This window comes from Mustelus asterias, chromosome 5 (assembly GCF_964213995.1).
Source record: "Mustelus asterias chromosome 5, sMusAst1.hap1.1, whole genome shotgun sequence".
Lineage (NCBI taxonomy): Eukaryota > Metazoa > Chordata > Chondrichthyes > Carcharhiniformes > Triakidae > Mustelus > Mustelus asterias.
Genome location: NC_135805.1, coordinates 39,379,167 through 39,399,849, shown reverse-complemented (window position 1 = coordinate 39,399,849; position 20,683 = coordinate 39,379,167). Strand labels below are relative to the sequence as shown.

General features: G+C 45.0%; 1 protein-coding gene across 1 annotated transcript in view; it reads left to right on the top strand.

Moving 5' to 3' along the window:
• Positions 1-20,683, top strand: part of LOC144494077 (glutamate receptor ionotropic, kainate 2) — a 481,311-nt gene that overhangs the window by 197,862 nt on the left and 262,766 nt on the right. The window lies entirely within an intron of this gene.

Genomic DNA, 20,683 nt, shown 5'->3' with positions numbered 1-20,683 from the left:
CAGTGTTTGAGATGCCTGGCATCACACTACCACGTACCACATTATTCATTTGTGTGATTGGCGGATCATCTTTCTGGCTTGACAGCAGCATCCTGTTTAGTGAAGAATACCAATCGTGCTGCTACCGTATGGTAACAGCGTGAAACAGCTCGCTTCACCTGTTGCTCCAATTTTTGAGACACCTTATCCCTCCAGGGTAATCTGAAGCAGACTGGTCCTTTTGAAGGCCCATTCATAGTTTGCGTGATATACAGTGTGAAATGATTTATCAGGGTAGCCATTATCTGGCAAGATGGCTTTGATGCTCCTTATTTCAACATGGAGTTTGCATGGTGGGAAGTAGCTTGGACCCTATTTATAAGATTGCTGATGAGGCCAATCTTTATAGTGCAAGGAACTGGAGGATTCTTAATGTGTATATTGACCAGTGAAGATACGTTTGTGGTGGACAGTAGTAGAAAACCCACTGACAGATTTTTCAACTAGCACATCAAGGGGATCCCAAACAACAACATGGCCAGAATTTTCAGGATGGTGACCTCCCCCCAGCCCCCCAACCATCCAAAGAGCTTCCGCCAACTACAGCGGGCCCGATGTCATTTCACACTCTGACGAGCATTGATTAGCATAAGGCGGAACTTCTGCCCATCACCAGGAGAAAGTCCCGCCTTGGAGAATTGCCAGCTAATCTAATTGGCTGGCAACTCTCCGGTCATTCCAGAAACAGCGCTGAAGTGGCCAGAAGAGGCACTGCAGTTAGCTGCCTGGAACTGGAGAAAGTGAAATGGCCAGTATCGAGTCAAGGAGGGGGGTGGAGGGGGCCTGGGCATTTGTGGGGTGGTGATCGGGGTCTCGGGAGAAGATCGGGAAAGGGGAGGGAGGACCGGAGGTTGCTGGGCCATGTGGAAGACACCCCAAGTCAGAAGTGGGCATCTGATTACCCTGGAAGGGTAAGGTGTCGCAAAAAACTGATCAACAGGTGAAGCTAGCTATTTCACACTGTGACTATATAATAGCAACATGAGTGGTATTTGTCACTAACAGGGTGCTGCTGTCAAGCCAAAAAAGATGTTCTGCCAATCACACAAATGAGTAACGTGGCATATGAATATCAGTGCTGGTGTGGAGCCAGGTGTGTGTCACTTGTCCTAAAGACTGACAGATAGTATCAAACAGCACATCCCTTCAGCTGTTTGTAACATCACTGTACTGACCCTTCCAAACCACTCGGTAGCACAGTGATTAGCATTGCTACCTCACAGCGCCAGGGATTTGGGTTCAATTTCAGACTTGGGTGACTGTCTTGATTTGATTTGTTTTATTATTGTCATATGTATTAACATACAGTGAAAAGTATTGTTTCTTGCGCGCTATACAGACAAAACATACCGTTCATAGAGTAGGAAACGAGAGAGTGCAGAATGTAGTGTTACAGTCATAACTAGGGTGTAGAGAAAGATCAATTTAATGCAAGGTAAGTCCATTCAAAAGTCTGACAGCAACAGGGAAGAAGCTGTTCTTGAGTTGGTTGGTACGTGACCTCAGACTTTTGTATCTTTTTCAAAGAACAAAGAGAACAAAGAAAATTACAGCACAGGAACAGGCCCTTCGGCCCTCCAAGCCTGCACCGACCATGCTGCCCGACTTAACTAAAACACCCTACCCTTCTGGGGACCATATCCCTCTATTCCCATCCTATTCATGTACTTGTCAAGACGCCCCTTAAAAGTCACTACCGTATCCGCTTCCACTACCTCCCCCAGCAACGAGTTCCAGGCACCCACTACTCTCTGTGTAAAAGAATTTGCCTCGTACATCTCTTTTAAACCTTGCCCCTTGCACCATAAACCTATGCCCCCTAGTAATTGACTCTTCCACCCTGGGAAAAAGCTTCTGATTATCCACTCTGTCCATGCCTCTTATAATCTTGTAGACTTCTATCCCCTCAACCTCTGGCTCCAGTGAGAACAAATCAAGTTTCTCCAACCTCTCCTCATAGCTAATGCCCTCCGTACAGGCAACATCCTGGTCAATCTTTTCAGTACGCTCTCCAGAGCCTCCACATCCTTCTGGTAGTGTGGCAACCAGAATTGAACATTATATTCCAAGTGCAGCCTAACTAAGATTCTATAAAGCTGCAACATGACTTGCCAATTTTTAAACTCAATACCCTGGCCGATGAAGGCAAGCATGCCGTATGTCTTCTTGACTACCTTTTCCACCTGCATTGCCACTTTCAGTGACCTGTGTACCTGTACACCCAGATCCCTTTGCCTATCAATACTCTTAAGGGTTCTGCCATTTACTGTATATTTCCTATCTGTATTAGACCTTCCAAAATGCATTACCTTACATTTGTCTGGATTAAACTCCATCTGCTATCTCTCTGCCCAAGTCTCCAACTGATCTATATCCTGCTGTCTCCTCTGATGGTCCTCATCCGAAGAGACAGCTTTGTGTCGTCCTTTGTGTCATCTGCCAACTTACTAATCAATCCAGTTACATTTTCCTCCAAATCATTTATATATATATTACAATATATATACTATATTTTCCTGAAGGAAGAAGGTGGAAGAGAGAATGTCCAGGGAGCGTGGGGTCCTTAATTATGCTGGCTGCTTTGCTGAGGCAGCGGGAAGTGTAGACAGAGTCAATGGATGGGAGGCTGGTTCACGTGATGGATTGGGCTGCATTCATAACCTTTTGTAGTTCCTTGCAGTCTTGGGCAGAGCAGGAGCCATACCAAGCTGTGATACAACCAGAAAGAATGCTTTCTATGATGCATCTGTAAAAGTTGATGAGAGTCGTAACTGACATGCCAAATTTCCTTAGTCTTCAAACTCCTAGTCTCCAAGCTCTGTGTGGAATTTACACTTCTCCCTGTGTCTACGTGGGTTTCCTCCCACAATCTAAAAATGTGCAGGTTAAGTTGGTTGGCCATGCTAAATTGCCCCTTAGTATCAGGGGAATTAGCAGGGTAAATACGTGGGATTTTTGGGATCGGGCCTGGGTGGGATTGTTGTCAATGCAGGCTCAATGGGCTGAATGATCTCCTTCTGCACTGTAGGGATTCTATGATGCTTGCAAAGCGCAAAACATGGTACCCAACATTAGACATGATTCTACCACTGGATAGTACTTACTTAACAATACTAATTGTGCTAAGAATTACATTGACAACCAATTTAAGATATCAGTTAGACTCGCAGTGTGGCTCACTTACGCATGCTAGATGCTACATATTCACACGCAAGTCCCTGTCCTATTTGTAGGCAGAAGGAGCATGTCCATACATTCAACAAAACATAAATTTTGGGGATAGCCAAGGTTCCCTGGTTCATTCCCCATGGCAATACCTTGTCCAATCAAAGATCGCCTGACTGGTTGGAATGTTTATAAAAGCTTGATGGTTAAATGTTTCCTTGTGCATTCTTCATGGAATTACCTCTAATGATCAGAGTCCACTTGCCAACCAATAAGCACTCGCTTTGCATGCAGTAGAATTTGTTGTTCCCATTACTATTGATAGTCTTATGCATCTGTTCTGATGAGCGCAAGATCAAAACCTTCGACATCATGTCTCTTTTTTCAGCATTTTTCAGGTAAGTATATTAAAACTGGACACTTTGGACAGTTCCATTTCATAGTCGGAGATTTTCAAGAGGGGAATTGTCCATCAGAAGTTCGAACTTCCCATGGAGGACAGCATGTTGGGAATTTCATGTGGTCCCGATGCACAGTTTGGGCCATACAATCTGCAGATCGGAAGGTCTGGGACTTCAATTCTGCTTGCCTCTTCCAAGCAGTCAGCCTCCAGTGAGCTCGGTCATTGGCGACTCTCACCCAGTTGTTTTTCCATGATCTGTCACCTTCATATCTCACTTGCAGTGTCCTTGTAGAAAAGGAATGGATATTCAGATGGTTGTAACCCAGTGGCCTATTCACTATACGGAAGGTCTTTAGATGTATGGCCGTCATCCATCTGATGAATGTGTCCAAGATGGCACAGACGTCATTGGTTTCGCAATGAGTTCATGCTGATGGAATTAGCATACCTTGCGACCTCTGAGTTGGTGACCATATCCTGCTAAGAGATGCCGAGGATATGTCTGAGACAGCAAAGGTTGAAACTTTTCTGCCGTATATTGGTCAAGCCTCACCATTATAAAGAAGTGCACGGAGGACTTAGGCATGGTAAACTTGCACGTTGGAGTTCCCAGTCAGGTTGGTGTTGTTCCATACACACTCTTCCTCAGTTTGGACATAATAGCCACAGCTTTTATAGTGTTGGTCTCAACATTAAGGTTGGGATTTTCCGATTCCACCCGCGATGGGTCCCACCCCAAATTCCAGCCCAAGTGACAGATTGCTGGTGATTTTAAAGCTCGGATATGTGAAGCTGTCAACAACCTCCAGCACAAAATTGTCAGCGATGAGAAAGATCAACTTAATATATGGTAGGTCCATTCAAAAGTTTGATGGCAGCAGGGAAGAAGCTGTTCTTGAGTCAGTTGGAATGTGACCTCAGACTTTTGTATCATTTTCCCAACGGAAGAAAGTGGAAGAGAGAATGTCCGGGGTGCATGGGGTCCTTGATTGTGCTGGCTGCTTTTTCAAGGCAGCGGGAAGTGTTCGCAGTCAATGGATGGGAGGCTTTGAAATTGTCAAGGAAAATTGAGAGTATGAGATCTTGAGCTTCATAAATAAAGGCATTAATTACAAAAAGCAGGGAAATTATGCTAAATGTTCATAATCACCACACTTTAAAAAGATGTCCTGAAGAAGATGCAGTGATGGTTTACCTGAACAATTCTAGGGATAGGGATTTTAGTTATAGGTTTAGGTGGGAAAGGCTGGGGCTGTTCTCCTTAGAGCAAAGGAGATGGAGGGCGGTGTGGGGCAAGATTTGATATAGGTGTACAAGGTTATGACAGGCTTAGATAAAAAGTTTATTTATTAGTATCACAAGTAGGCTTACATTAACATTGCAATGAAGTTACTGTGAAAATCCCTGAGTCGCCACACTCCGGTGCCTGTTCGGGTACACTGAGGAAAAATTTAGCATGGCCAATGCATCTAACCAGCCTGTCTTTTGGACTGTGGGAGGAAACCAGAGCACCCGGAGGAAACCCATGCAGGCACGGGGTGAACGTGCAAACTCTGCACAGACAGTGACCCAAGCAGTGTATCGAACCCGGGTCCCTGGCGCTGTGAGGCAGCAGTGCTAACCACTGTGTCAACTAGCCACCCCACAAGGTAGACAAAGGGAAATTGTCTCCATTATTGGCTGATGGCACAAGGACCAAGGGACATAGATTTAAGATTTTGAGACGGTGATGCAGAGGATAATGTGATGAAGAATATTTTCACACCAAAAGTGGTAATGATTTGGAATCTAACTGCATCCTTAGCCAAGTCACTCCAGGACACCACCAACTTAACGTTGCCCTCCGAGCCACTCACCATCCTGACCTGGGAATGTATCGCTGTTCCTCCACTGTTGCTGGGTCAAAATCCTGGGACTGCTTCCCAAGCAGCATTGTGAGTGTATCTGCCCCATATGGACTGCAGCAGTTCAAGAAGGCAGATCACCATCACCTTTCAAGGGCCATTAGGATTAGGTAATACATTTTGGCCTCCTGATCCTGTGGAAAGGCCTGCCGCTGGATGTCTCTCTGCTCCCTGATTCCCTTGTGGTTTGCTGGGCCTGACCCAAAGGAGGCAACATGGACCTCTGGCCAGCTGTCCACATTACTTTCAAACGGCTCTGCCCGATATCTCAATGATGTGTTGGGATCAACAGCAGACAAAAGCAAACATTTGTCCAATAAACTGATACATTGCTCTTTACAAACAGAACGTTGTTCATATAATGGGAAAATTTCATCCAATTGCTGTTTCTAGTGAAGCTTCAGATCCATCCAAAAAATGTTGCCGACTAAAATAATCTTCCCTCTCTGTTTAATGGCCTGAAGTAATTTTCTTCTTCTGGAAAGAAACATATATAAGAAAGATGAAAACATTTTGTTTTTTACAAGTTAACGTAATTTATAAAACTATTTTATGACAAAGGCTTCGTGATCAAGCTCAGCCAAAACAAAGCCCATTGGGACTTTTTCTACTTTATTGTTTTGTCCATGAAATAAGCTCTTTCCACACGTTTGATATTGTTCTTCAGCTACTTGGCTGAACACCTTTCATTTATGAGTGTAGTTGCGTGGCCTACTCCCAGGCTATGCTGGGGCCTGCTTCCAAAGCATCCTATAAATAGCCGTTCTATGGTACCAGAAGCTGCCCAGGCATTTACTCTTCACTCCACTTTTCAGTGCTCTTCAGCCAAGCCCTGCTTACCTTCTTAGAAGTGGACCAATATTTGAAATTTATGTCACCCATGCAACCTGGTACTGAATGCTAATGCAGTTATGCTCAGCACCACTTCATTGTATCTGAAATGATTTTAACTTATCATTCCACTCTGATCTGAAAAGTCCTTGTACGTTATTTGCCTTGACACTCCAAATAGATTCTTTTAGTTGCTTATGGCTGTGTTACTGTCTCCTGCCCATCGAGACCGTCATTGCTCCTCTGCTCATCAATGAACAAAATGTCTCCCTCACACTATGCACAAATATCCTTAAGAGCTGGGGCACTGCATGGCTCCTTTCCTATAAGTTGAGCGTTCCCTGTGATTTTCAGTCTCAACACTCCTATCTGGTTCACAGCTGGCCGTGTGAATATTGTAATTGGCAGTTTTTAGTCACTTTAATTATGATTTTATACAGGAACAAAGTTGCGCTTGTGCCTAATCAACTCATACTAATGTTGTTGTGGCTGTGAATTACCTGTTTTCCCAAAAATGAATTTTATTATTACACACTGAGCAAGATTCTTTTGCCCCTCACCATCCTCCTCTCGCAACAGGCCACCATTGGGATGTTCAGGTCCCGCTGATGTCTACAGCTTTTTGAATGGCTCGCCTGCCTGACCACCGAGAAAGCCACAGCTGGGGAGGGGGGGGGGGGGGGGGGGGTGCGGCGAGTCACCTTTGGCAGGACCAGGGGATCCCGCTGGTGGGAAGGCCCGAAAATTCCATCCATTGTATATACTCTACTGCCCTAATTTACAGATGGAACAAAAGGAAATTTAACTTAAATTTTGATGGATTTATATTTTGCATGTCCCTATCGTTCATCACTGGTGTCGTGCTAGGCTCCAATTATATTGTTGTGGTTGTGTTTCACATGTAATTTCGTTTTCTGTTATGATCTGGTTTCCAAATAAAAATGTAAGTACAATGAATGCTTTGTATGCTATATTTCACTGGATCCATGATCTGCATTGTCAAATGGAGCCAAGGTGAGACTAGAATTGTCCTGAATCCACATGCAAAGGATCAGCAATATAAATGGAGCATTAAATTTACTCTCAAGAATGGAATATGTTTAAACAGAAAGAAGGATTCGGCAGATTGAGACAATGAGAGAGCCAGCCAGAACAGTCACAGGGATCTTTCCATTAGGTTAGCTTGCACTATTTGTTCAAGACATTAAATGTGCACATATTTATAGAACTGCATCGGTCCTTTCATATCGAAAGGATTGAGCCACGTCTGCCCAATGAAGTCTAAGTTCATTTCAGCATCCCAAGGAAGTAGGTTAAGAACTCATTGTTACAACTTCACGAAAACCAGCAAAGTGATTCCTTAAATCAGTGTTTCTCCCATCGAACTTCAAACCTCTCTGCCGATAGCAGTTCAGCTTCAGTCATAGCAAGAAACCAGTACACAATCAAGGATGGAGAAATAATCCATGGATTGAGCCCAAAGAGTTGGTTGGGCTGCATCTCAGTTGACAATTTTTTCAACCCATGTGTTTGTTTAGAAGGAAAGAAGAAAGGAAAGGGAGGATGAAAGAAAGAAATAATTTGGTACCTTTTACAAAAGGGTCTTATTTTCAAGTCCATTAGTGATTCATGAGGTGATTTATTGGCATTAGTTCTGATTTGCATATATCTGTGCCATGTACCTATCTGAGAAAGAGTGTGCTGTTGGAACTAGAATTTTGCCAGAATATAATTTGTTGGTTTGCCACTTTCGAGAACATTCTGTTGCCTGAGTTTCATGGAATCCGTATAGTGCAGAAGAAGCCATTCGGCCCATCAAGTCTGCATCGACTCTCTGACAGAGTATCTTATCCAGGCCCTCTCTCCATAACCTCACACATTTCCCATGGCTAATCCATCTAACTTACACATCTTGGGACACTAAGTGGCAATTTACCATAGCCAATCAACCTTTGGTCTGTGGAAAGAAACCAGAGCACCCAGGGAAACCCACACAGACACGGGGAGAACGCACAGACTCCACACAGACAGTGACCCAAGGCCCGAATTGAACCCAGGTCCCTGGCGCTGTGAGGCAGTGGTGCTAACCACTGTGCCACCGTGCTGTTTTTCCTGTCAGCATGTTAAATAAAGTGACTGCCACTTTTTAAAAATAATTACATTTTCCTCAGAATTAAATAAGTGAAATTAAAAAATATAATATGTGGGTTTGAACTGATGAAAAACAATTTGTCTGACATATTTACTCTATAGTGCTGAATAATTTATGTATTAGAGTGATGCGATTGAACAATAAAAAGCCTGGTAGTTCTATCTAAAAATTCTGTCTATCTACGGTGAAAAATCTTTTGCCTAGAAACAGACAGTTTTAAATTATTTTTTGTGCAATTAGTATTGCAGTCGTAATAATAAAAGGAGTCGTACGAAAGTACAACTGGTCAATCAACATCTAAAAATGAAATGAAGTCTCAGTATCCTGGGTGTGACCTTTCACTGGACGGGTTCTAATAAATGGCAACATGGTATGTTAACTTTGGCTTTCTCTTTCAGAGACTGACTGACTCACTGTGCAAACCGCATTGCAAGCTTATGTGGGCACATAAATAAAGGAGCGGGTCATTCAGCCTTGTGGTGTTCGGCCATTCGATTAAATCATAGTTGATCTGCACCTCAATTCCATTAACTTCCAGCACGCACTATTTTTATTTTATGTCTAGTCTCAGTACTTCATTGTATGCTGATATTGTCCAGGGCACATGTAGTTATGGAAGGAAATATTGGTGTTGGAACAGTCAGGATGTAAAAAAAGAGAGTCTTGTGTGCTGGAAGTTCATGGAGTTGAAGGCAGAAGGTCTGCAAAGGGGCCATTGCCTCTGGGAAACAGAGATTCTGTGGAGCATCACAAGGATGGTTAATGTTTTCCCGAATTATAATAATCCAAAGGTTTTTCTTAATATTGGGAAACCCGCCTGTTCAATTGCACATTTAATTTAATATCACTTCCATTTTGAAAATATCAGTTATATATAAGGATAACAAAATATGATGGGGGCGATTCTCCCCCAAAAATTCTAAGTGTCAAATTTGCATAAAAACTGGAGTAAATCATGCTTTTTTTTCTGCAGGAATTACAAAATGAATCTTCCACACTCTGTGCACTGCAGAGTGCACTAGCGTGAATCACTCCAGAAATTAGTGGATGGGGCCTATTCCCACTGGAGAGGCCAGCAGCATAGCGCTGAGCGGGCCACTGCGAATATGCTGATCTGTCAGCGTCAAGATCGATGCATGTGCAGTGGCTCCTGTCTGCTGGCCTCCCAATCGCTGGCCAGCTCGATCCCCAGCCAGCCTCGCGATGCCCGCATCACCGGCTGTGTGACCCCCCCCCCTCCCCAAGGCCCGATCGTTAGCCCCCCGAACGTACCCAGGCCCAGCCTGACCCCGCCCCACACCCCCCAGACCTCCTGCCCCCAAAACCCGGCAACCCCAATCTACCCCACCCCCCCAATTCTCCCACCCCTATGCAGCCCCGACACCCCCCCCCCCCACCCCCCCACCCCCCCATCAGCAGGTTACCCCACCTCCCCAACCCCGATGGCCCGCCTCAATCACTGGCCTCCCTTCCTCACCGATCCTGACTGCAGAGTGGCAGCAGGTCCCCGACCCCAACCGATCATCCTCCGAGGGGCCTTAGCCCCCATCAGGCTCTGCCCCCTTGGCACTGCCCCACCCCAGATGGGCAATGCCAAGATGCCCACTAGGCATTGTCACTTTGCCCTTGAGCAGTGCCAGGGAGCCCAGGCTGGCACTGCCATGGTGACAATGTCCAGTGGGCACCCACCCCCAGTGCCCGACCCTCTGGAGGGGGCCTCAATTGCCTCCCCTTCAGCCCAGCGGGGTCGGACGGCCAGCTCCCTGCAAGTGGGGGGCCCGCGAAATGGCCTCCGCTTGAGTTTCCCAGCCCGCTGCGCTAAAGAAGCAGCGCAATGGGATGGGAGAATCACCCCCAATGGACTTTATCCTCTGTAGGAGATGACTGAGTAATAATTGCACAATAACTCATGAGCCAGATCAATGCTTTTCACGTGGGCAGAGTATTATGGTGTAAAAATTGCTCGCAAACAAATTGGAACAGTCAAACAAAATATATTCACTGGAAATGAAACAAGCGTGGTCCCTAATTTAAAGTTCACCCCCGCCCCAGATTTCTCAGTCGGAAGTAAAGTTTGCATCTCAGCTTTCCCTGAAGGAACATGTAGTGACCTATTTCTTATATATCCTTATTTAATTAGAATGTATTTTATCTGACTTGCAATGTGGCTTGTGGTGATAGCTGCAGCGACTCAAAGGGATAGAGCGAGGCATGAGGAATTTGTGGTGTTGTAATGAATTTTTAAGCATACAAATTAAAGAATAGGTGTGCATATTGGAAGCTGACAGGATCATTTAGTCAGACTGAAATAACATTTTTTGACAAAGTGTTTCCCCACTTCAGTATTTAAAATAACTGACAGCATTTTGAGTTGAGAATTAAGAGCTCCATAATGCTGGTGAAAGAATTCTAAAAGGCTCATAGCGATTTTATCTATTTGATGGCAAATAGTTACCAAGATAGTGACTGGGACTTGCGTATCTAGTCTCCGGCAGTAGTTAAGGAAGCGTCCAAAGATGTGTGGGTTAGGTTGATTGGCCATGCTAAAATTGCCCCTTAGTGCCCTGGGATGCGTAGGTTAGAGGGATTAGTGGGTAAAATATGTAGGGATATGGGAGTAGGGTCTGGGTGGGATTGTGGTCGGTGCAGACTCGATGGGCTGAATGGCCTCTTTCTGTACTGTAGGGTTTCTATGATTCTATGATTCTATGATTCAATGTCTGCTGTGAATTGCCAGAAATAATAATTTTTTTGAGCACAGGAACTGAACTTTTAATCACGTGACAGGACGAATTTCTTTCCCCATTGTAGATGATGCGTTACAGATGCGAGGAAGATAAGAGCAATTACTTTATGTGTTACTGTGTTTCTCATCCAACTTTAGGGACTAGACACTCAGAGGTCTCTGCACCTTGGTCAAAATGACTACAGAGACCCAATTCCGGAATTCCCACTCATGAACCCAGCACACACCATTTCTCTGAGGTGGGGTGGGAGGACGGGGTCTGCGCAAGTAAAAGTGTAATAAAGAAGAAGGAGTTTTTGTTGGAATGTCCAACATACGAATCATGGGCTCTCGGAGTTACTTGGAGTGGTCCAAGTACCCTTCCCTTTGGGAAAGATCAGATGCCCTTTGGGAGAATTCATGTACCTATTTTGGGAGAGTACAGATAACTCTGAGGCACGGTTAAGAGTAGCCATGAATGTACATAAAAAGTGAATATATTTGGTGCAACTGTTAAGTCATTTAAATCCCCATGCCATTTAAACTTTTGTAACAAAATCCAAACCGCAGTTGAAAAGAATTGGTGCTTATTATTTTGCTGTTTGTTGACATAAGCCTGATAGTATTAATGACTGCTTCCACGAGCTATCATTATCACAGTGGGGGTGAGGGGCTATAAATGTACCGTTTGATTGACAGGTTGTAAAGAGATTTATGTGTGGCTAGGAATTCAACTTGAAGGGATTTAAAAGTTTTTAACCAGAAAATTTTAAAAATATAGAGAAGTCTGCAATAGACACCTAGAACATTATTTCTTCAATCTCACCATGATTTATGAGGTCGGAGTATGGTGCATACTGGGTGAGTTGGCATGTACAATGTAAAGGCAAAGGGTGGTGGGTGGGTAGCATGGGTTGGCATTAAGTTAACATGGGGCTATAAAGGGCCATGGGGATGTGTGAGACATGGGTTGGCATGAAGTTTATGAGGGGGTCATGGGGGTGGGTAGGTGTGTCATATGAGGAGGGGTTGAGGAGTCTGGGTCTATACTCAATGGAGTTTAGAAAGATGAAGGGAGATCTAATTGAAACTTACAGAATACTGAGAGGCCTAGATAGAATGGATGTGGAGAGGATGTTTCCACGAATGGGAGAGACTGGAACTCGAGGGCACAAACTCAGTGTGAAGGGACGCTCCTTTAAAACTGAGATGAGGAAGAATTTCTTCAGCCAGAGAGTGGTAAATCTGTGGAACTCTTTGTCGCAGAAGGCTATGGAGGCCAAGTCATTGAGTGTCTTTAAGACAGAGATAGATAGGTTCTTGATCAATAAGGGGATCAAAGGTTATGGGGAGGAGGCAGGAGAATGAGAAAAATGTCAGCCACGAGCAGACTCGATGGGCCGAGTGGCCTAATTCTGCTCCTATGTCTTATGGTCTTATGGCCCCACCTTGGAGAACTGTCGGCCAATCAGATTGAGGAACAACTGTGGGGTTGCGAGGGGGGTGATTGGGGTCTCAGGGGATGGCTGGGGTGGATGGAAGTACGGAGGTCCAAAGGCCTTCAGGGAAGAGTGTCCCCTGTTGATAGGGGTTTCTGATGGAAGTGCCCCCACTTTCTATTCAAGACCCAACTCTGTTCAATTATCTGCCCGTCTTAGGCTACAAATTGAGACCAGACAGGAAAAGGCTCTTAAGTGACATTCCGTTGTTCTGACTCGGAAGCAATAATTCAGCCCACGATCTTTTGTTCTGGGGGAATATGTGTCTAGCACAATTAAAGGGAATTTTCCTTTTTTTCTTCTGAGCAAATTGAAGCTTTTGCAGGTTTTTTTTGTCTGTTTCTGCATTTTTATGTTAACCTATTTATAAAGTTGTCACAATGATACAGAGACACATCCTTACGGTTTGTTCACCTGAACATTCGCAACTTTAGTGTTGTGTTTGAGACCGCGATGAGCCTCCAATTACATATCTGCTTTATTGCTAAGATCTTCTTCTGCCAGCTTCATAACATTGCCTGCTCCACCCTGCCTCAGCTCATTTGTTGCTTCTAGACTTGTTTGATCAAATTCTCTCCTGATCTGTCCTCAATCTCATAAAATATTCAGCTCACCCAAATTCAAGATGTGCCTCCAATTCTGTTTTTTTGTGCACCCCCAATTTAATTTCATTGTTGTTGGCTATGTCTTCAGGTCTCCTGGCCTTGGAATTTCACCAACACCCTCAGCCTCTCTTGTTTTCCCTCCTCTTTTAAGAAGCTCCTTAAGACCTACCTCTTTGATCAAGAATTTGGTTACCTGTTCTAAAGCTCCTCATGTGGCTCAGTGTCAAGTAGTCTTGGATGAAGTGCCCGTGAAGTGCTTTGAGACATTTTGCTTTGTTAAAGGTGCTTTAGAAATGTATTGTTGTAAATGGTTTTTTGGCTGCAAGGGGCTTCACTACCATGCTTGATCCTTCACTCAAATAACAAAGAAAATTACAGCACAGGAACAGGCCCTTCGGCCCTCCAAGCCTGCACTGACCATGCTGCCCGACTGAACTAAAACCCCGTACCCTTCTGGGGACCATATCCCTCCATTCCTACCCTATTCATGTATTTGCCAAGACGCCCCTTAAAAGTCACTATCGTATCTGCTTCCACGACCTCCCCTGGCAGCGAGTTCCAGACACCTACCGTCCTCTGTGTAAAAAACTTGCCTTGTACATCTCCTTTAAATTTTGCCCCTCGCACTTTAAACCTGTGCCCACGAGTAATTGACTCTTCCACTTTGGAAAAAAGCTTCTGACTATCCACTCTGTCCATGCCCTCATAATCTTGTGGACTTCTACCAGGTCGCCCCTCAACCTCCGTCGTCCCAGTGAAAACAAACCAAGTTTCTTCAACCTCTCCTTTTAGCTAATGCCCTCCATACCAGGCAACATATCCACATATGATTTACTCTGTGGTTAGTGAACGGCAATCAAGAGGTTGGTATTTTTTTCTGGCTCCTAACCGGTGGGTGTTCAAATCCATTGCAGTGTTTGGCTGACATTGGCGAACTAACTGGCAATGAAAGCCAGGGACCTTCTGAGTTTGTATTGTTCAGCTACCCACTGAATGAGCTAGCCGAGAGTCTTGGGAGGATAGATAACCAGTGGCTCTATGAGGCATGTTGTGCTGCATTGCCAGAGCAACTTTGCAAACGTATGAAAGGTTTCCAAAGTCGCTACTCTCCCTCCCTCACCTCCTGCATTAAAATATGTTTTCATGCCTCTGTGTCAGTCAATACAATGAACAGTACTGTAGCTGAGGTGATCAATGTACCCTGAGACAGTCGTCAAATAAAATCTTTTATCCTTCGTAGGAAATCCCTCAGGCAACCGATGATCAGTCCTTCCAGGAGAAAACCTGAGAATATAACTACATTTGTTCTGTAAACTGACATATTTCATCCAGTGATTGTTGATTATTAAGTGATTCAATGAACCTCCTTTGTCTTTATAATTATAATCTGAAGGCCACAGCCACACATTGGCAAAGTAACACTGCAGCTTATCCATTAACTGTATGCCAACATTTCAGCCTTGAAAGTAGATTGCTCATTCTATCACTTACCTCTTACTAAGTGATTCTAATGCTTAACCTAATCCAGTGGTGTGTGGTTTAAAGAGCAGCATCGATAGTTTTCACTGCAGTTTTTAAAAAATTCATTCCTATTGAGAAAGCAGGGTGAAGGGCCAGGGCACTGCATGGCTGAGAATCAATAACTAATATACTATGCTGCAGGGAAAGTGCACAAACATGAAATAGAAATGTGCTGGAGGATTGAGTGGTGCACTGGGCCTTAACTCTATATTGTCACCTCTGAGGCCAAGGTTTTAATCAATTCCAGATTCTCTGGTCAACAACCTCAGCCCAGCTTCTAATGCACGTGAGTCCACAGCATAAAACTGAAGTGGGTTTGGCACAAATTAACAGTGAAGTGCCCAATCTTTTTCAGGTAAATCATGAGGGTGTTTGATGTAGGAATTTAAAAAATAATCTTAATGATTCAGCAGCAAGCTGTTCAGTGCAGCACGGTGGTACAGTGGTTAGCACTGCTGCCTCACAATGCCAGGGACCCAGGTTCGATTCCTGGCTTGTCAGTGCGGAGTCTGCATGTGGGTTTCTTCCGGGTGCTCCAGTTTCCTCCCACAGTCCGAAAAATGTGCTGGCTGGGTGCATTGGCTATGCTAAATTTTCCTTCAGTGTACCCAAACAGGTGTTGGAGTGTGGTGACTATGAGATTTTCACAGTAACTCCATTGCAGTGTTAATGTAAGCCTACTTGTGACAGGAATTAATACATTTTAAACCTGAATTTGGGGTTAAGGGGTTAAGATGCTTGTCGGGAGCTTCACTCTACTTACTGGGATATCTCTGATGTGCAAGAGCTTGATTCTAACTGTGATAACGAGTAAAGAGTTCCATTTTTGCGATTCCACCACTTAAGCAGCACTAAAATTCAGCAAAACTAATTTTAAAAAAGCCATGTTATGATAGGGAGAGCCTCGAGTGGAATTGTAAATTTATTATTTACAGTGCAGAATGAATTAAGCACAAGTATTCCGCTTTGGATACGGTTGAGGGGGATGACATACCAGTGGGGAGCCGCAGTGAGAGGATCTCCAGCACTGTGTCCGTCTCTGTGGCTCGGGAGGGAAAGGGGGAGAGCGGGAGGGCGATAGTTATTGGGGACTCGTTAGTTAGAGGGATAGATAGGAGGTTCTGTGGCAGCAAAAGAGACTCACGGATGGTATGTTGCCTACCGGATGCCAAGGTCCGTGATGTCTCAGACCGTGTTTTCCAGATTCTGAAGGGGGAGGGGAAACAGTCACAAGTCGTGGTGCACATTGGTACCAATGACATAGGTAAGAGAAGGGACGGGGATTTAAAGCAGGAATTTCTGGAGCTGGGCTGGAAGCTGAGAGCCAAGACGAAACATGTGGTCATCTCTGGTACGTTGCCGGTACCACGTGATAGCGAGTTGAGGAACAGGGAGAGAGTGCAGTTAAATATGTGGTTGCAGGGATGGTGTAGGAGGGAGGGTTTCAGATACGTGGATAATTGGAACACGTTCTGGGGAAGGTGGGACCTGTACAAACAGGACGGGGTGCACCTGAACCAGAGGGGCACCAATATCCTCGGAGGGAAATTTGTTACGGCTCTTCAGGGGGGTTTAAACTAATTTGTCAGGGGAGTGGGAAAGGGAGTTGTAGTCCAGAAGTCAGTGAGGGTGGTGAGGTATTGGGGAAGGTATCAGGGTCAAGGGTGGGTACTGGTAGACAGGAAGGTGGGTTGAAGTGTGTCTACTTCAATGCAAGGAGCATCCGGAACAAGGTAGATGAACTTGGGGCGTGGATTGGTACTTGGGACTACGATGTTGTGGCCATTACGGAGACGTGGGTAGAACAAGGACAGGAATGGTTGTTGGACGTTCCGGGGTATAGATGTTTCACTAAGTGTAGGGAAGCTGGTAAAAGAGGTGGAGGAGTGGCATTGTTAATCAAGGATAGTTTAACGGCTGCGGAAAGGCACTTCGTGGGGGATCTGCACACTGAGGTAATATGGGCTGAAGTTAGAAATAGGAAAGGAGCGGTCACGTTGCTAGGAGTTTACTATAGGCCCCCAAATAGTAATAGAGATGTGGAGGAAGAAATTGCTAAGCAGATTATGGATATGTGTGGGGGTCACAGGGTAGTTGTCATGGGGGACTTTAACTTTCCAAATATTGATTGGAACCTTTGTAGGTCAAATAGTTTGGATGGGGCAGTTTTTGTGCAGTGTGTGCGGGAGGGTTTCCTGACACAATATGTGGATGGGCCGACTAGAGGTGAGGCCACATTGGATTTGGTACTGGGAAATGAACCGGGCCAAGTGTTAGATTTGGTTGTGGGAGAGCAATTTGGAGATAGTGACCACAATTCGGTGTCTTTTGTTATTGCAATGGAGAGGGATAGGGCCGTACGGCAGGGCAAGGTTTACAATTGGGGGAGGGGTAATTATGATGCGATTAGGCAAGAATTAGGGGGCATAAGTTGGGAACAGAAACTGTCAGAGAAAGGAACTAATGAAAAGTGGAATTTTTTCAAGGAACAAATACTGGATGTCCTTGATAGGTATGTTCCTGTCAGGCAGGGAGGAAATGGCCGAGTGAGGGAACCATGGTTCACAAAAGAGGTGGAATGTCTTGTGAAAAGGAAGAGGGAAGCTTATGTAGGGATGAGGAAACAAGGTTCAGATGGCTTGATTGAGGGTTACAAGTTAGCAAGGAATGAGCTGAAAAAGGGACTTAGGAGAGCTAGGAGGGGACATGAGAAGTCCTTGGCGGGTCGGATCAAGGAAAACCCCAAGGCTTTTTACTCTTATGTGAGGAATAAAAGAATGACCAGGGTGAGGTTAGGGCCGGTCAAGGACAGTAGTGGGAACTTGTGTATGGAGTCAGTAGAGATAGGCGAGGTGATGAATGAATACTTTTCTTCAGTGTTCACCAAGGAGAGGGGCCATGTTTTTGAGGAAGAGAAGGTGTTACAGGCTAATAGGCTGGAGGAAATAGATGTTCGGAGGGAGGATGTATTGGCAGTTTTGAATAAACTGAAGGTCGATAAGTCCCCTGGGCCTGATGAAATGTATCCTAGGATTCTTTGGGAGGCAAGGGATGAGATTGCAGAGCCTTTGGCGTTGATCTTTGGGTCCTCGCTGTCCACGGGGATGGTGCCAGAGGACTGGAGAATGGCGAATGTTGTTCCTCTGTTTAAGAAAGGGAATAGAAATGACCCTGGTAATTATAGACCGGTTAGTCTTACTTCGGTGGTTGGTAAATTGATGGAAAGGGTCCTTAGGGATGGGATTTACGACCATTTAGAAAGATGCGGATTAATTCGAGATAGTCAGCACGGATTCGTGAAGGGCAAGTCGTGCCTCACAAATTTGATAGAATTTTTTGAGGAGGTAACTAAGTGTGTTGATGAAGGTAGGGCAGTTGATGTCATATACATGGATTTTAGTAAGGCGTTTGATAAGGTCCCCCATGGTCGGCTTATGATGAAAGTGAGGAGGTGTGGGATAGAGGGAAAGTTGGCCGATTGGATAGGTAACTGGCTGTCTGACCGAAGACAGAGGGTGGTGGTCGATGGAAAATTTTTGGATTGGAGGCAGGTTGCTAGCGGTGTGCCGCAGGGATCGGTGCTTGGTCCTCTGCTCTTTGTGATTTTTATTAATGACTTCGAGGAGGGGGCTGAAGGGTGGATCAGTAAATTTGCTGATGACACCAAGATTGGTGGAGTAGTACATAGAACATAGAACATAGAACATAGAACATTACAGCGCAGAACAGGCCCTTCGGCCCACGATGTTGCACCGACCAGTTAAAAAAAAAACTGTGACCCTCCAACCTAAACCAATTTCTTTTCGTCCATGAACCTATCTACGGATCTCTTAAACGCCCCCAAACTAGGCGCATTTACTACTGATGCTGGCAGGGCATTCCAATCCCTCACCACCCTCTGGGTAAAGAACCTACCCCTGACATCGGTTCTATAACTACCCCCCCTCAATTTAAAGCCATGCCCCCTCGTGCTGGATTTCTCCATCAGAGGAAAAAGGCTATCACTATCCACCCTATCTAAACCTCTAATCATCTTATATGTTTCAATAAGATCCCCTCTTAGCCGCCGCCTTTCCAGCGAAAACAATCCCAAATCCCTCAGCCTCTCCTCATAGGATCTCCCCTCCATACCAGGCAACATCCTGGTAAACCTCCTCTGCACCCTCTCCAAAGCCTCCACATCCTTCCTGTAATGTGGGGACCAGAACTGCACACAGTACTCCAAGTGCAGCCGCACCAGAGTTGTGTACAGTTGCAACATAACGCTACGACTCCTAAATTCAATCCCCCTACCAATAAACGCCAAGACACCATATGCCTTCTTAACAACCTTATCTACTTGATTCCCAACTTTCAGGGATCTATGCACACATACACCTAGATCCCTCTGCTCCTCCACACTATTCAAAGTCCTCCCGTTAGCCCTATACTCAACACATCTGTTATTCCTACCAAAGTGAATTACCTCACACTTCTCCGCATTAAACTCCATCCGCCACCTCTCGGCCCAACTTTGCAACCTGTCTAAGTCTTCCTGCAAACTACGACACCCTTCCTCACTGTCTACCACACCACCGACTTTGGTGTCATCAGCAAATTTGCTAATCCACCCAACTATACCCTCATCCAGATCATTAATAAATATTACAAACAGCAGTGGCCCCAAAACAGATCCCTGAGGTACACCACTTGTAACCGCACTCCATGATGAATATTTACTATCAACCACCACCCTCTGTTTCCTATCCGCTAGCCAATTCCTGATCCAATTTCCTAGATCACCCCCAATCCCATACATCTGCATTTTCTGCAGAAGCCTACCATGGTGAACCTTATCAAACGCCTTACTAAAATCCATATATACCACGTCCACTGCCTTGCCCCCATCCACCTCCTTGGTCACTTTCTCAAAAAACTCAATAAGGTTAGTAAGGCACGACCTACCTGCCACAAAACCATGCTGACTATCACCTATCAATTCATTACTCTCCAAATAACTATAAATCCTATCCCTTATAATTTTTTCCAACATCTTGCCGACAACAGAAGTGAGACTCACCGGTCTATAATTCCCGGTGGATGAGGTGGAGGGCTGTTGTAGGCTGCAAAGAGACATAGATAGGATGCAAAGCTGGGCTGAAAAATGGCAAATGGAGTTTAACCCTGATAAATGTGAGGTGATTCATTTTGGTAGGACAAATTTAAATGTGGATTACAGGGTCAAAGGTAGGGTTCTGAAGACTGTGGAGGAACAGAGAGATCTTGGGGTCCATATCCACAGATCTCTAAAGGTTGCCAGTCAAGTGGATAGAGCTGTGAAGAAGGCCTATAGTGTGTTAGCTTTTATTAACAGGGGGTTGGAGTTTAAGAGCCGTGGGGTTATGCTGCAACTGTACAGGACCTTGGTGAGACCACATTTGGAATATTGTGTGCAGTTCTGGTCACCTCACTATAGGAAGGATGTGGAAGCGCTGGAAGGAGTGCAGAGGAGATTTACCAGGATGCTGCCTGGTTTGGAGGGTAGGTCATATGAGGAAAGGTTGAGGGAGCTAGGGCTGTTCTCTCTGGAGCGGAGGAGGCTGAGGGGAGACTTAATAGAGGTGTATAAAATGATGAAGGGGATAGATAGAGTGAACGTTCAAAGACTATTTCCTCGGGTGGATGGAGCTATTACAAGAGGGCATAACTATAGGGTTCGTGGTGGGAGATACAGGACGGATATCAGAGGTAGGTTCTTTACGCAGAGAGTGGTTGGGGTGTGGAATGGACTGCCTGCAGTGATAGTGGAGTCAGACACTTTAGAAACATTTAAGCGGTTATTGGATAGGCACATGGAGCA